The sequence below is a fragment of the Neovison vison genome, chromosome 1, assembly GCF_020171115.1.
Source record: "Neovison vison isolate M4711 chromosome 1, ASM_NN_V1, whole genome shotgun sequence".
Taxonomy (NCBI): domain Eukaryota; kingdom Metazoa; phylum Chordata; class Mammalia; order Carnivora; family Mustelidae; genus Neogale; species Neogale vison.
The window spans coordinates 140681559-140698622 of NC_058091.1; the positions used below are offsets into that span (position 1 = coordinate 140681559).

The window sequence follows — 17064 nt, forward strand, 5'->3', positions numbered from 1 at the left end:
TTGAGATTCTGTCTGACAGCTTGCCTGGGTCAGATGGCCACCCCTGAGGTCAGTCCCAGTCCCTCCCTGGTTTAGGTAGAGGAGAAGGGCAAGTGGAGGGCAAGCTAGTCAAGAAATTACTAGGTGGTGTGTGTCCTGCTAACACTGGAATGAGAATTGCAGGTGGGCCCCGTACTTAGTTCAGATGCCAACATGTTTGCCTCTTCTCTGTAATATAGAGTACATTTTCACAGACTCCTCTGATGTTGACAGTCAACACTCAAAGTGATTGTTAAAGCCAGATCCTTTCCTTTTAACATCACCAGCCTAGGCTATAATGTATATTTGTGGCTGATCATTAAATAAATCAGTCCACTGGCAGTTTCAAAAACAAGAAAGGAGGCTATAAATAATGGAGTTATTGAATGGATTTCTGATGTGTATAAAGAAGTTGTACTTTGAATTCCATTTTCTGCCTCTATGTTTTTCAATTTTACTTGTGCAATTCTATCAGTTCTCCCTTTTTAAATTTTTTTTAAAAAATTTATTTTGTATGTTGAAGCTGGAATTAGGCTTTAGATGAGAAGAGAATGAGGTCTGCCATTCGCCTTCATGATCTGGTGTGATCGAGGAGGGATAATTTTGAGGAATGGTGGGGGTGATTCACATGAATGCCATTGAGCGCATTCAGAGAAAATGAATGTGAAATTTTTCTCAAGTTGTGACACTTCTGATTATTGATCAGTCTGGACCTAGTTTCTGAAGCCAAACCCATTTGTTTAACTAAAAGCAAACAAGTCCAGAAACCCACACACCGCCTGCATGATGTATCCCGAATTCCAGCCTGGCCCTGGGACTTTGGCACGGTAAGGGCACGTGAACGGAATGTCGGGAGAGGGTTGGCAAATCTGATGTCACCCGGGGCACAGAACAAGCAGGCAGTGTCCTCTCTTCTCCCAGCCCCCTGCCAATCTAGACGGGTGTGGGATCAGGGGACAGACATCCAGCTCGCAGTAAGATGACTTTACTAACGATTGGTGCTGTGGTCCCCGGGCCAACCGTTTGAAGTGTCATTTCCTCTGTCCTGGCTCAGGCATAGAGGGTCACAAGCGTCAGAGGGACATTGTTTTTTAGGAGGTGTGAGGAGGGAAGCCATTCCATGGCCTTGTGTGTGCTATACGGCCATGAGTGTGGGTGACCACTTTCCAGCCAGACACTGTTCCCAAAGGAGAAGAGGGAGGTTAATACATTTCGAGCTTGCAGATGTATGTTGAGGCAGGAATGACCTCCTCAGAAAATATATCGTCTTTCTAGATTTAAAAATTTCCTTTAGGTTGCTTTTTCACAAGGAGATATTTCAAAGATAAATATTTATCTAATTGTATGCTCAATTAAAATGGAAGCTAGGTGGAAAGAAAAATGCAAAATTCAAATATCAACACAATGATTTTGGTGGAGAGCTAGCTGGTTTACTGTAGAAACTCACAATTTCACAATGCCATATGGTATGCAAAGTACTTTCAAACACATTTTCTTTTGCTCTTCCTACTACTCAAGCAAGTACCTATTAATACGGCCCTCCCCAACTGACAGGTGGGAGGTGAGATTCAGGGCCTAGGTGACATGGCACAATCATAGGATGGGTTAGTGACAGAGCTAGAAGCATCTTTCATGAGTCAGCCTAGGACCTCTTAGCATTATTTTAACTTTTTTAAGTGTCTTGAAGCAACACATTTATTAATCTCAGTTTCTGTACATCAGAAATTCGGCATGAGGTGGTTGACCTCTCTGCTCTCCACCTTGCTGGGCTGAAGATCAAGGTCTTGGCCAGCTGTTGTCATTTGGGGCTCAGAGTTCTTTTCCAAGCGCACTGATTGTTGGTAGAATTCAGTTCTTTCTCATGCCTTCCTTGTGGTCCTGTGTATCTTCAAGCGACGTTGAGGTGTCAAAAGTTCAGAAATAGCAGAAGCAAAACCAACGAATTGCCCAAGGAGTAGTTAGTAAAAGTTGATGGAACACACACCAAAAAGACTATGAGCCAGGAGCACTCAGTGAACCAAAACCTGGAACGCGGTTTGGAGTTCTATTGTTATAAAGCAGCTTATATAATGAGAGAGCAGTGTCTGTTTTAAAGAGGGATTGGTTATAATCGTGGCATGTCCATAAATGATCATGAATTGGTCAGTAGTTGCTTCATACCGACCTTGGGAGGCAGTTCACGTTTTGAATATAATTTTCAGAGGTGTAAGCAAGAAATGACCCAGGTCAAGTTAGTCTTGCAGAATAAGCTAAATTAAGCTTTGTTTGTATGACTAAATTGGTTTTAAACTGCAATTCAGGGCATTTCCTTTCCTTTTTTTTTTTAAGATCTTATTTCTTTATTTGACAGAGAGAACACAAGCAGGGTGAGTGGCAGGCAGAAGGAGAAGGAAGCTCCCCGCTGAGCAGGGAGTCCAACATGGGGCTCAATCCCAGGACCCTAGGATCATGACCTGAGCCAAAGGCAGACGCTTAACCACCGAGCCTCCGAGGCTCCCCATTGTAATTCAGGGAATTTTCAAGACTGGTCTCTTTCTTATTTTAACAATTCCCCCCTTTTGGTCATTGTCTCCATAGGCTGAGAATTCTCAACCAGTATGGTGTTATTCCATGTCACCACTACTGATACAGTCAGGCTAGGGAATCGCACAGTTGATGTTTCCGTCCAGTTGCATCATCAGGCCAAGATATAATCAACATCTTCATCACTTCTGTGGTTATTGTTGGTTTCATCCAGTTGTTTGATCCTGATGGATACCATTTGGCATGTGAGTAGCTGCCGATGAGTGTAAAGCCCTAGGAAATATGTAACACACTGGAGAAGTTTGAATGAGGACTAGAAAAAGAGCAATAGTTAAGGGCTGCAAAGTTCTCAGGGGCCAAGATGTAGCCAATTAAATAACTGAAATGGGTTATAATTCTTGAACTTAACATACGTAGGCATGGCACGACGGATTAGCAATTGCATGTCCTCGTGATTACCTAGGACAGGGCGAACACCAGACGTTTTGTTTCAAAAGGTGGTACTTGTAGGAGGGCTTCTGCCTAAGTGAGCTTCTCTGTGATGTGAGCAAATCAGATAATTAAATGAGAGATACTTCTATAGAAATAAAAGGTGAACAAAGATTGACAGTTCAAGCAGACTATAAAACTGGTTTCTGAGTTTGGAGAGCAGTCCATTGAGAAGAGTTCTGGATGTTGGGTCATGAGAATCATCAGACGGGAGCCCGGGCAGGCAGTGGCGATCTGTCAGGTTTTCAGGTTGGTGATGTGAATGTTTCTAATGAGGTTTCTGAGTGGCCACATTGCAAAAGGCACGAAGATTGCCCCCACCCATGAGCTGTTGTGGTGACTTCTCTCAAGGCCTTATCAAATAGCCCAGCTTTAGCTTCCGTGGTTTCTGGGTAAGAGCGATTTTAGTTCCATAGAAATTCCAAGTCAAGAGAGTGGGAGAAAATTGGAAATGTTGGCTTTTGGAGGGCTCTAGCCAAATACTGGGGGGAACCAGAAAATTCAGGGTTCAGCCCAGTTATAGGGAGAACACAAAACCTCAAAGACAATGAGCAACTTCGAATCTGACATCCATAAATATCATGATGATTTTTTCCCAAAAAATCATCTTCCTTTTCCTCAAAGATAACCACAGTAAGTCTTATCTGTCTGCAGAGTAAGTCTAGTTTCAGTAAACTTGTCCTGATTATTTACATAAAGGAAGAATGTGACTGACCACATAGGCTCTTTTAAACTGCTTTGCTGGAGATTTTCATGAGGAATCGCAGACTGGGCATTCAAAACTCTCTTGTTTTGAAGAGTTTCTGAATTCTGGAGGGATCAAGAAGGTAAGCGTTTCAGCCCTTGTTGCAAAGAGACACTTTACCAAATTGCCGTAAGTTATAGAGAGCTTAAAAGAGGAGAAAAAGGGGTCCTTTAAATCTCAGAAACAAAACATTAAAGAACCAGCAGCATTTTAAATGGAATCACAAAAAGTCCCCATCAGTTCATGCTGTAATGATACCTGCTTTGCTTCTCGTTAGCTTAGCAGCTTTATGAGTCCATTGGTTTTCCATCAGAGTTTTAGAAATTCTTACCCAGTTTGGTGCTATGATGTTCGAGTTCTCAGAAACTGCATTTTAGAGTTCTTGTCAAGGTCTTTTCTATGAATCTCCTTGAATATGGAGTACTTCTGTTTACAGTTCGTTGTAAATGTTCTCAGAGAAGAATCCAGAGTAAAACAGTAACTGTCTATAAATGACAAAAGACTTAAAAATGGCCATGGTTAAAGATGTGAGGACAGTTCATTTTATTTTATTTTATTTTTTTTTAAGATTTTATTTATTTATTTGACAGAGAGAGATCACAGGTAGGCAGAGAGGCAGGCAGAGAGAGAGAGGAGGAAGCAGGCTCCCTGCTGAGCAGAGAGCCCGACGCGGGACTCGATCCCAGGACCCTGAGATCATGACCTGAGCCGAAGGCAGCGGCTTAACCCACTGAGCCACCCAGGCGCCCAGGACAGTTCATTTTAATGCAATCGAAAAGGGAATGTGGTCATTTCTATGACATACATTTAAAAATTATGACTGATTTTATACCAGGACATGTCAGGTTTTAGGAATTTCATACAAATATCCCCTATAGAAAGTTTAGCATCACTTCTTATTTATTTTCTTTCAAATGCAACATATACAAAAAGTTACACAGTTGTAAAAAATATTTTCTTAACTCTTCTAATAGAGAAGATTCAGTTTTCTTAAATAATCAAAGACCTGACAGAGACAAAACACAGAATCTCAGTTTTCTAGGCAGATTACATTAAAGATAAAGGAAAAACTTTGCTTACAATATCTTATTAAGAGCAGATCGATAATCTAATAAAACCTTGTCACTTTAACAGTGAGAAAACCAAATTCAAATTTTACAGCAATGTACTTTTGACATTAAAACTCCCTTTCTTTTCTTTTTAACTTAAATAAATCTATTCTGATCTTAGTGAGACTTGACCACACATAAAATTCCTTTCTCAAGATTCCTTTCCCACAAACCTTTCTACAACTTTTTATAGCCATTCAGCTTTTTTTTTAAGGTTTTATTTATTTATTTGACAGAGAGAGATCACAAGTAGGCAGAGAGGCAAGCAGAGAGAGAGAGAGAGAGGAGGAAGCAGGCTCCCTGCTGAGCAGAGAGCCTGATGCGGGACTCGATCCCAGGACCCTGAGATCATGACCTGAGCTGAAGGCAGCGGCTTAACCCACTGAGCCACCCAGGCGCCCCAGCCATTCAGCTTTTGTCCTCTTTTTCTTTTCTGATCCTGGAACAATCATTCTAATTAGGGCAAAATTGCTTTTTTTTTTCCTTTCCCAAAAACTAACCAACCAATCAACCTCACATCCTTCAGCCCTTTCCTTATTAAAAATAAAAAATAAAAACATTTAAAAAACCTATTTTCTTCACCTACTTTTCATATACTGTTGTTTTCTTTCATTTTTGTTATTTATAGCAGTTTCATTTTTACATATGGATTATAAATTTTAACTTTTAATAATCTTCGCTTTCCAGAGAAACCTTAGAAGCAAGCAATTGTGAGTGGTCATATATTAGTATCCCATAGTAGATTAGCAATTTGTAAATATACTTCATAATTTCTAGAATTGTATTCTTCCTCATTTAAAAAAAAAGATTTTATTTATTTGACAGAGAAAGAGAGAGTACAAACAGGGGGAGCAGCAGAGGGAGAGTAGAAAATGGGCTCTCGGCTGAGCAGGGAGCCTGATGCGGGGCTTGATCCCAGGGCCCCGGGGTTATGACCTGAACTGAAGGCAGACACCTAACCAACTGAACCACCCAGACACCCTCATAATGAAATTTCCTGGATATCTGGATGGCTCAGTTGGTTAAGAGTCCTCCTCTTGATATGGGCTCTGGTCATGATCTTGCAGTCCTGGGATAGAACCCTCCTTGTCCTCTGCACTCAGTGGGGAGTCTGCTTGAGGATTTCTGTCTCTCTCTGCCCCTCCCCCTGCTGGTGTGCATGCGTGAGCACATACACATGCGCGCTCTCTCAAATAAATGATCTTTAACAAAATTTTCTTTCATCGTGGCATAAAACATGTTTACTTATAAAACTAAGTATCTTTTGCCTCTCTGTAAAAAATTAAAAGACCAAAGTAAATATACTTATGTTTATCATTTAATGTTTACCTTATTTTTAAATGACTTACATATTCAATAAATACCTATTATTTAGTTTATCTTAGAAATTTTTCTTATTTACATTTATTTACTTATTTTTACAATTGTGTTTGGATTAGACATTGAACAGCTAACCATTATCTTAAGATAGTTTCGTTATTGACAACTTTTCAAGGCATGCCTGCTTTATGAAGCCAACAAACTTTAGCTTTTATTTATTCAAGATTATCCCAGATCATGTGAAATTGAAAAACATTTGGGCTGGTTTCTTTAAGCCAATTAAATAGAGCTCTGTACAAATAAGTTTTGGCAATACCATCTGGAGGTAGAAAAACATCATATCTCTATATCTATGACACATACATAAACATACAGACAGATACAAACAAAGATCTTACAGTTTTTGTTTTAAAGGTTTTAGCCATGACCCAGGTGTAAAACTGAAAAGAACAGTTGTATCCAAATTGTATTCTGGCAGATGGACTAAGTTAAGTTTACCTGCTCAGATGACTTAAGTTTTTTTCTTTTAACTAAGTATTTTTCTTTGCATGCTGCAAGGTTTTATTTTATTTTCATGCTGTGACTTTCACAGCTAGTTTTGGAGTGATTTTGTCGTTTTAGTAACTTCTCTACACCCATCAAAGAATGGATTTCATTGTCTCTGAAAGGTTTGGAATCCTTTCTTTTAAGGATGTCCTTTACAGTGGATAATATGCTGTATTATCCTTTAATAATGTCCTTTACAGTGGACATCCTTAAAAGTTAAAGATTCCCCGAAACAGCCACTACAATTCCAAAAATTCACTCATTTTCCAAAAAGGCACAAGAGCCTGGTCCATAGACCAGGTGGAACTCATTTCTGTCTTCAGATAACACTACAATGTTCTAACTATGAGAAGCTCTGTTTTCCAAAGCTATTACAAAACACAGGGCCTCACATGTTTCCCCCACTTCTTTTTTTTTTAAATAAAGATTTTATTTATTTATTTGGCAGATAGAGATCACAAGTAGACAGAGAGGCAGGCAGAGAGAGTGAGGGGAAGCAGGCTTCCTGCTAAGCAGAGAGCCCGATGTGGGACCCTGAGATCATGACCTGAGCCAAACGCAAAGGCTTAACCCACTGAGCCACCCAGGTGCCCCTCCCCCACTTCTGAACAGAATAGTGTGACTTCCCAAGAAGCTTCAACAAACAAAATCAGAAAGCAAGCATGCCCAGTGAAGTTGGAGGCTCAGAATGCAAAGACAGGAGTTTCGATCCAGTTTCAGTGTTGATGAGAAAGCATCTGGGCTGCTGGGCTCTCTGGGTACCAGACTCATTTTGCTCACTGGCCTCAGACACATTGGGGGTCTTTTTCAGATGGCATTTCTCATGCCATGAAGTGGCGAAGGTTCAGAAAGAGCAGAAGTGAAACCAGTGAATCGCCAAAGTGGTAATGAGTAAGAGGTTACTGTGCACACACCAAAAAGACAGTTTATAAACCAGGAACACTCACACTGAAAGATGGAATATGAGGCTCAGCAGCATATTATCATAAAGCTGCTTATGTAGTGAGAAAGCGGTGATTGATTATAGTATCAGAATTTTCTTGAATGATAGGGCATTGGTCACTGGTGACCTCCTATCAATGTCAGGGAGCAGTTTTGCTTGTGATTTTCAGAGGCATAAGCAAGAAATGACCCAGGTCAAGTTCGCCTTGCAAAATCAGCTAAGTTAAGCTTTGTTTGTATGACTAAACTGGTTTTGTCTGCTCGGGGGAATTTTCAAGGCTGTGTTCTGTTGGCATTTTATTTTCACAGACTCCTTCTCACAGTCACTGCAGATCTCTTTGACTTTCTCTTCTTCTCCATCTCTGATTTCCCTGAAAGGGACATAGGCCAACATGTTTACGGCGGTCATTCTCAGTGGGTCATTTTGCCTTTTGCTGTTTTGTTTCCCTGCTCTGTGAAGCCAAACATGTCACAGACATGATGCTATCAGCTGAAGAATTCACAAACTCAGGGAAGTGTTAAGAGCAAAACCTAGCTTTCCTACAAGGAGATTGTGGTCCCCGGTTTCATTTAAATCTGGCACAGCCAAGGTGAGAGCAGCTTCCCTTCTTCTGGCTGGAAGGTCCATTTGGTCTTTCCAGGAGACAGATCTCATGTTTTTCAACAAAGCTTCAGAAATTTGAGGATTGGCTTGAATCTTGTGTCTGTTTCAGAAGGGACAAGGCCTTGTGAGAGCTGATTTAAAGTATGGGACGGTGTTTCTCCTCAAGTCAGACCACTAAAGCAAGGGATTTGAGTTAACCCGTTGCTGGGAGTACTTGAGGGGCCTGTACTGGAAATCAAGGTCATTCCCTTCTCCACTCTCCTGCCCAGTGCAGGAATAGACCCGGACCAGGTGCTTTAGGTGTTTTGAGCTAGAAAGACTGCTCTTCTGAGTAGGATGGATGAGTAGATGGAGGTGTGAGAGTACGACTAGTCCCTTGTGACTTTGGACAATACACAAGTGACCTTGGCTCTAGCTTCCTCCTCTAGACAATTGGAAGTGACTGTTTTCTAGATCCTAGAACTTCTTACTAGATGAGGAACTGGTAATTGCCAGAAGCAACTGCTAGGCACCAAATAATGGATAATTCCAGAAGCATGTGAAAAATATTACCAGTTTATTTAAAATAAGAAAATTTAAAGAACGAGGGTTGAACATCATGATTTGTTTATAGTTCTTGATGGTTGAAAAGAGTTACAACAAAAATTGCTTGGGGGAATTTCCAGGGACGTGTCTCTTCTAGCATTTATATTAGAGACATCAGAACCTCATTATCCTTATTTGAAGCACACAATGGATTATATATATTCTGCATGTATCAGTCTTAGGATTCTTTTAACATTCGGTTGCTTGCTGTTGATTAGTTTTTCCTCAATGTTTCTGGTACACATCGCATGTTCTATGAAGTGAGTTAAATTTAAGGGGTAACTCTGTATTGATGGATGGGATAGTATGTGAAAGTGTGTGTGTGTGTGTGTGTGTGTGTGTGTGTGTGAATGAGTAGTAAATACCCAGGTGGATGGCTGGCACATCAACTTAGACACCATGACATTTTTATTCAGGCTGAAATAATAAATTTTACTTTCAAACGCAGAACACAAAACTACTTCCGGATTTCAGTGAATTAAGAATTGACAGTTACGTAAATGTTTTTAAAGGCTTTAAAAATCATTTTGATTTTTGAACTAAAATGTGTTTATTTTTCCATGGATTGCCTGAAACCCACAATAAGCTTTTCTCATTTGTGACAAAATGTTTCCACTTAGGGCTTTCGACATTGGAGAGTAACATTTTTAAGAGTAGTCCCACTAAATTTATCTCTAGTTTATCAGCTGTCACTAATGTAACTGTGACCAAACCCAAGCGAGTTCCCTTGGTCAGTCCCAGACACAGCAGGTGGAGTGGTCCCACAATGGAAACTCTCACCTGGAATAATTTCCAAAGCCACGACTCCCTGAGCAGGGGTGGATGAGTTCCTGTCATTGAGGGTTAGTGTGACTACGAGACACAGAAGCCTTGTTGACAGGTGCAGAGGCCGCATAAGGTCGCGCATGCAAACCGTGCCTCTGCGTACCCTGTACGTTATGTAAATGAGGCTGAGGCTCCTCCTCCGGCAGGGAGTTCAGTGCTATGATGACGTAAAGGTCATCGGTCATACTAGAGGTCATTCTCTGGTCCATCTGCGCAGGTGCACGGCAGGGGTTCCGGCCAGACTGGTGCGGGTGGTCTCTGCAGGCTGGGGGTCCCCGCAGGGCAGCGGCTGTCGCCGCAGCAGCGGTGTCTCTTCCCACCTGCCCGAGGTCAGAGACGTGGTGGAAAGTGGAGCTCGAGGAAAAATGGGAGACAGAGGGACAGAGGTGGGTGAGTACTAGCAGGTGGGCAGTGAAGGTCAGGTTTGGGGTCTAGCTGTGACAAATCCCTCTTTTAGTTTTTTCCTGCTCCTCATTCTTGAGGGGCACGAGGAGAAGGTCCCTTTTCTGTAGCTACTTCTGTAAGGGTCTGCCCCTCCCAGAGGAACTTGCTTGTGGACCCTGAATGTAAGGGTGGGGCAGACTGCGTGGAGACATCCAATCAGTAGGCCATATGTATATCCACTGGGAAGGTTGAAATTCAATTGGCCACCTGTGTAGGGGCGGGGCTCAACCACCCCCATAAAGGTTGCTCTGCCAGGCTGCCAAGGGGGGCTCCTGCAGGAGGGCCGGGGGCTGCTGCAGGAGAGCAGCGGCTGCTACAGGAGGGATGAAGTCCGCGGAGAGCGGTGAAGTCGGCGGAGAGCGGTGAAGTCGGCGGAGAGCGGTGAAGTCGGCGGAGAGCGGTGAAGTGGAGCGGAGAGCGGTGGAAGTCGCAGAAGAGCAGGGGAGTCAACGGTGTATAGAAGAGCTGTAACAGCTCTTGTAAGAGCTATAACCGCGTTTGGCGGTCCAGCCTCCAGCCTCCGGCGGCGGCCCCGAGCGCCGCCGCCTGCACCCTCCGGCGGCGGCCCCGAGCGCCGCCGCCTGCAGCCTCCGGCGGCGGCCCCGAGCGCCGCCGCCTGCAGCTTCCAGCCTCCGGCGGCGGCCCCGAGCACCGCCGCCTGCAGCTTCCAGCCTCCGGCGGCGGCCCCCAGCACCGCCGCCTGCAGCTTCCAGCCTCCGGCGGCGGCCCCCAGCACCGCCGCCTGCAGCTTCCAGCCTCCGGCCCCGAGCACCGCCGCCTGCAGCTTCCAGCCTCCGGCGGCGGCCCCGAGCACCGTCGCCTGCAGCTTCCAGCCTCCGGCCTCGAGCGCCACCGCCTGCAGCTTCCAGCCTCCGGCCCCGAGCCATCGCCTGCAGCCTCCGGCGGCGGCCCCGAGCGCCGCCGCCTGCAGCTTCCAGCCTCCGGCGGCGGCCCCGAGCCATCGCCTGCAGCCTGCAGCCTCCGGCGGCCCAGCAGTCCAGTCGTCTGCGGTCCAGTTGTCAGCGGTCTCTCGACGCCTGCGGTCCTGAGACATCTGCGGTCCAGTTGTCAGCGTTCCCTCGACGCCTGCGGTCCTGAGACATCTGCCGTCCAGTTGTCAGCGGTCCCTCGACGCCTGCGGTCCTGAGACATCTGCGGTCCAGTTGTCAGCGTTCCCTCGACGCCTGCGGTCCTGAGACATCTGCCGTCCAGTTGTCAGCGGTCCCTCGACGCCTGCGGTCCTGAGACATCTGCGGTCCAGTTGTCAGCGTTCCCTCGACGCCTGCGGTCCTGAGACATCTGCCGTCCAGTTGTCAGCAGTCCCTCGACGCCTGCGGTCCTGAGACATCTGCGGTCCAGTTGTCAGCGTTCCCTCGACGCCTGCGGTCCTGAGACATCTGCGGTCCAGTTGTCAGCGTTCCCTCGACGCCTGCGGTCCTGAGACATCTGCGGTCCAGTTGTCAGCGTTCCCTCGACGCCTGTGGTCCTGAGACATCTGCGGTCCAGTTGTCAGCGGTCCCTCTATGCCTGCGGTCCTGAGACATCTGCGGTCCAGTTGTCAGCGGTCCCTTGACGCCTGCGGTGCCAGCGGCCCTGCCCCGCACTCCAGGACCCTCAGCAGTGACACAGTGAGAAACGACCTAGATGTCAGCAACCTCATTGGGAGTAGGCTCGCCGGGGTCAAAGTTGTCATCTTTTATAAAAGAAAGCCCTGACCGGTCAGTGCGATTCATGATGCTTGGCGCGAAATAAAGCTTTGCTTGACCTTCGCTTTGTATCAGTCTCGTTCCTTTGATCACGGACCCTAACATTTGGGGGCTCGTCCGGGATCAAACGACGAGAACTGAGCCAGCATCAGAATTTTTAAGAAAAGCCTCCGGAGGTATTGGGTTTGGAGGTATTGGGTTTGGAGGTATTGGGTTTCGAGGTATTGGGTTTCGAGGTATTGGGTTTCGAGGTATTGGGTTTTGAGGCATTGGGTTTCGAAGTATTGGGTTCCGAGGTATTGGGATCCTATCCGTCTGTCTGGTTGGAGCTCCAGGGTATAGCCCACCGGGGAGAAGCTGGACGCAGCCATGCTCCCCAGGGCTGGAGTGGATGCGGGGACGCCCCATCCCTCTGCTGATAGATCGACAGGGGGTTCTAGTCCCCCTGGGCGGTCGGGGGGGTTCGAGTCCCCCTGCGTGGTCGGGGGTTCGAGTCCCCCTGGGCGGTCGGGGGGTTCGAGTCCCCCTGCGCCGTCGTGGGGGTTCAAGTCCCCCTGGGCGGTCGGGGGGTTCGAGTCCCCCTGCGCCGTCGTGGGGGTTCAAGTCCCCCTGGGCGGTCGGGGGTTCGAGTCCCCTGCCTTCCCTTTGACAGTTGAGGGGTTCAAGTCCCCTTAGACGGTTGGGGATAAAGATAGCCCCCACCAGTGGCAAGCTCTGGGTAAATTAAAAGTGCATAGAAATCAATGCACTCCATAAATTTGGTCAGGAGGACAAAGAGAAAAATCCGATTAGGAAATCCATTGAGCTATACAAAAACAAAAACAACACACCAAAGCTTATGGAATGCCATTAAAACAGTACTTAAAGGGAAATTATAGCAGTAAGCACCTGTTTTAAAGGATGAAGTTAAACTTCTACCTCATACAATATACAAAATTTTAAAAGGATCAGAAACCTATATTGTACTCTATAAGGCAACTGATATATGCTATAATATCAATGACCCTTGAAAACATTAGGCCAAATTAAAGAAGCCAGTGATAAAAGACTACATGTATGATCCTGCTTATATGTGAAATGTCCAGAAAACTCAGATCTATAGGTACAGAAAGTAAATTAATAGTTACTTAAGATAGGTTGCCAAGAGATGGGAGTGACCAATGTTTGAATGGGGTTTCATTTAGGATGGTGAAAATGTCCAGAACTTGATTGGACACAATTCATACTTTTAAAGTATACATTTCAATAAACCATTTAAAGGTTATAGAAACTCTAAAGGAACAACAAATAGAAAGGTAAATAACAAGATAATAGGAGAATATGAAAAAGCTCATGGAGCTCAGGAAAGGAAGTCCCCCCCCCCCCCCAGCAGCAGGCTCTGGACGAGGGCCACTGGGGTTATGGTTATTTGTTTGTTTTTAGTTTGTTGTTGTCTATTATGTTTTGTTATGGTTGAAGGAATGTGGCAAGCAGAGAGTAAGGGGACGCTAGCTTTCATCTCTCTGTTCCTCATAATAGATGTGGGGCTTCTCCCTCACTCATTTTGTGTGTTAAGGGCTATAACGAGCTACCTGGAGTTAGTCAAATGCTGGGTTAAGGTGTCCAATGCTGATGCTCATTAGAGCCGGGCATGGAAAATAAGTGCCTAGTGGGCCACTTTTGGTAAGCAGAACTGGTACTGTGGGATGAACCAACCTCGAGACAGAGACTTTAAGAAATATTCCCAAGCAGCTGCCGAAACTTCTTTTGTTTCAGGGAATTCCTTGCCTTCTCTGGCCCGACGTGGACTGCCTGGCCCCTCCCCCTTGCTGGCAGGGAAAGCATGGCATCTGAAGTGGAATGGGCCCAGGTGGAACATGAGGTCTGTTGGCGAAGGGATGGCTGGGCTGATGGTTAACTGTCTGTTTCAAGGGTTTAATGAGTAATTGTTAAAGTGGCTTCCGAAGTCTCTGATAATCTGAAACTGTGAAGGGTTGCTTGAATGACAAATGGAGTTAAATTTGTTGGACATCTAGATCCTAACCAAATGGGATGAAATGCTAGGGCGCTGTTTGCTGGAACTGGGTTTGTACTTTTGAAATCTGCTGGTGAACACATTCTGTGCTTAACTGATTGATAAATTTGCCATCTAAAGAATTCTGTTGTAACAACTCACCATTGGTTTATATTTAGTCTTAAGTAGAGGTTAAGGTATTTCTAAGAGTACAAAATTCTGTTAAGTGTAATTAAGACTGATGGAAATGAGAAAAGCAACTCTGTATGTAAAAAGTAGGAGATATGTAAAAGAGAGATAAACAGCCCTAAGGCCACTGTCAGAGCTAAATCCATTCGTAAAAGAATGGAAGGGGAGACTGATCACCTCCCATTAGCCAGGGATACCAAAAGGGGAGGATGTCCAACCTGTTTGAATCTGGAAAATGCCTGACTGTGTCTCTATGGCTCCACCGCTTCCACTATGGAGTCTGAATGGACTGCACCCTAAATCTTGCAGGGCTTCATATGGCATAACGGTCATCTACTCCGTGGAGTAGCCCAGTCCAGGGTTTATACAGACAGACCTTAAATAAGACGCTCCTAAGTTCCCACGAGGGACATGAGCAGGACAGCATCCAGGGACAGCCCTGCTCCAATGGCAGAGCAGATCACAGCTGTTCTCTCTGGGCTCCTCCACCCAGAATCTGGGAGATGGAACAGGGGAAATTCTATGCAATGAATTTGGACTCTGCTTAGCACCTCTGTGTTGGCTCTCAGCCCTAGAAAAACGAGAGCCTGAGGGTCCACTTTGAGTCTAGGAAGCCATCTTCCAAGAGGAAGAAAACTCTCTGAAACTCCGTGAGCTGCTCGTCCCTCTTCTCTGATGTCTGGACTCAATGGGTCACACAAGGGCCTATGGGAGGAGCTCGGGAGTCAAGGCTTCAAATCTTGGCCATCGGAGGCTGCCAGGGACCTGACCCAATTGATACACGTGCAGCTGCTGGCACGTTTCTGAATATGCTGGCTCTCTGCAGCCTCTGCATCTTTGAACAACATGTCCATCTGTCTGAAACATCATTCTGTTCCAAGCACTTAGAAACCCTCCACTACCTCCTCCTTTGTACAGAATGGGTATGACCACAAGGCATCAGTAGCCCAAGAAGGCCGGGGGCCAATGTAACTATGAACGAGAGAGATATGGTAGCTAACCAAGACTGGACAAATTAAGGTAACAGTAGGGTATGAGAAAGTTCAGCTTCCTCCCGCAAGGGGAGGACGGTTCCATGTTATATAGGGTGTCACGTACACTCATCTGAGAATATCGGGTAAGAACCTTATGATTGTCTACGGCCATACCACCCTGAAGGTGCCAGATCTCGTCTGATCTTGGAAGCTAAGAAGGGTCGGGCCTGGTTAGTACTTGGATGGAAGACTGCCAGGGAATACCGGTTGCTTTGATCTCCAAGAGGGAATTTCTTGGGACGGTGGGCTACTGCAGGCTGTGGATGCTACCTTCACGGAGATGGCACAACCTCTCTACGAACTGGCTAAGGGAGGACTCACTATGGTAGAGTGTGGACAGCTGAGGCAGAAGGAGCATTTCGGGAATGACAAAGAGCCTTACTGTGTGCCCCAGCATTGGTCATCCCAGATGTTACCAAGCCCTTCCACTTGTATGTGAAGGCAGGGCTGACTAAAGAAGTTTTGACTCAGACTCTAGGGTATGGTGAAGGCCAGTGGTCTATCTTAGCAAGAAACTAGATCCAGTAGCAGCTGGGTTCCCCCTTTGCTTCTGCATAATTGCTGCCATGGCCCTCCTAGTCAAGGATGCATGCAAATTGACTCTGGGTCAAAATCTCATATTGACCACCACCCACGTTATCAAGGGCCTTCTCCGGACTCCACCAGACCGATGGATGACGAACGCCCGGGTAACGGGGTATCAGGCCCTTCTCCTCAATGAACCAAAAGTGGCCTTCCGACCCCCAGCAGTGCTAAATCCAGCCACACTGCTGCCAGAAGAGCTAGCTGACCACACGACTGTGGGGAGGTCTTAACCCAAGTCACAGGAATAAGGCCGGATCTCAGAGACACTCCCCTCCCGGATGCGGAAATGACTCTGTTCACAGAAGGGAGTAGTTACATGGTCAGTGGAAAAGAGGTATGCGGGGGCTGCAATGGTTTCTCCTGGGCAGAGACTCTGGATGTCAGCCCTGCCACATAGGATCTCGGTGGAAAAGCAAAGCTGATTGCATTCACCAAGGCACTACAGATGGCCGAGGCCACAGGCACTAACTGGAAACTACAGTGTGCCTACTGGCCCCAGAGCTGTGAGCAAGAAGAATGAATCGGACTCTTAAAGAGACCTTGACAAAACTAATTCTGGAAACTGGCGGTGGATGGGTAGATCTCCTTCCTTTGGCCCTCCTTAGAGCCCGATGTACACCTTATTTAAGCAAGGTGACCCCATTTGAAATATTGTTTGGGAGACCCCCCCACTCTGTCCTCGGCTACAGGAGGTTGCCCTAGCAGAATGACGGATCAGTCTGTACTCCAGTCACTGCAGGCATTACAATCTGTCTTAAAAAAAGCCCATACAGGAATCCGAGTTGCCCACACTGGAACAGAGACGGTGGAACCACATCCTTACCAACCCGGGGACTTGGTTTGGATACGTCGCTATCAAGTGGGGAATTTGGAGCCTCATTGGAAGGGACCATTTACTGTTATCCTAACCACCCCCACAGCAGTAAAAGTGGAAGGCATCAGGGCCTGGGTTCATGCGGGTCATGTCAAACGAGCTGAGAGTAAGGATGCCCTCCAGAAATGGGAAATGCAGCCAAAGGACCCTGCTGACCATGGACTGAAACTAAGACTAAAGAAACTGTGAGTGTATTGTTGCTATACTAAAGAAAATTGGGGCGATAAAATGTTAGTCTTATATGTTCAATATAAGGTAGAACCATCTGAAAAGTCAAGGATTTGACTAATCTCCAAAGAAAAGGGGGGAATGTAAGGGTCTGCCCCTCCCAGAGGAACTTGCTTGTGGACCCTGAATGTAAGGGTGGGGCAGACTGCGTGGAGACATCCAATCAGTAGGCCGTATGTATATCCACTGGGAAGGTTGAAATTCAATTGGCCACCTGTGTAGGGGCGGGGCTCAACCACCCCCATAAAGGTTGCTCTGCCAGGCTGCCAAGGGGGGCTCCTGCAGGAGGGCCGGGGGGCTCCTGC

The 17064-nt window shown here is 46.0% G+C and overlaps 1 pseudogene; it reads left to right on the forward strand.

Annotated features, from left to right (window-relative positions):
- The first annotated feature begins 15172 nt into the window (after nucleotides 1–15172).
- On the forward strand, nucleotides 15173–15291 carry LOC122896724 (annotated as a pseudogene).
- The last annotated feature ends 1773 nt before the right edge of the window (nucleotides 15292–17064 follow it).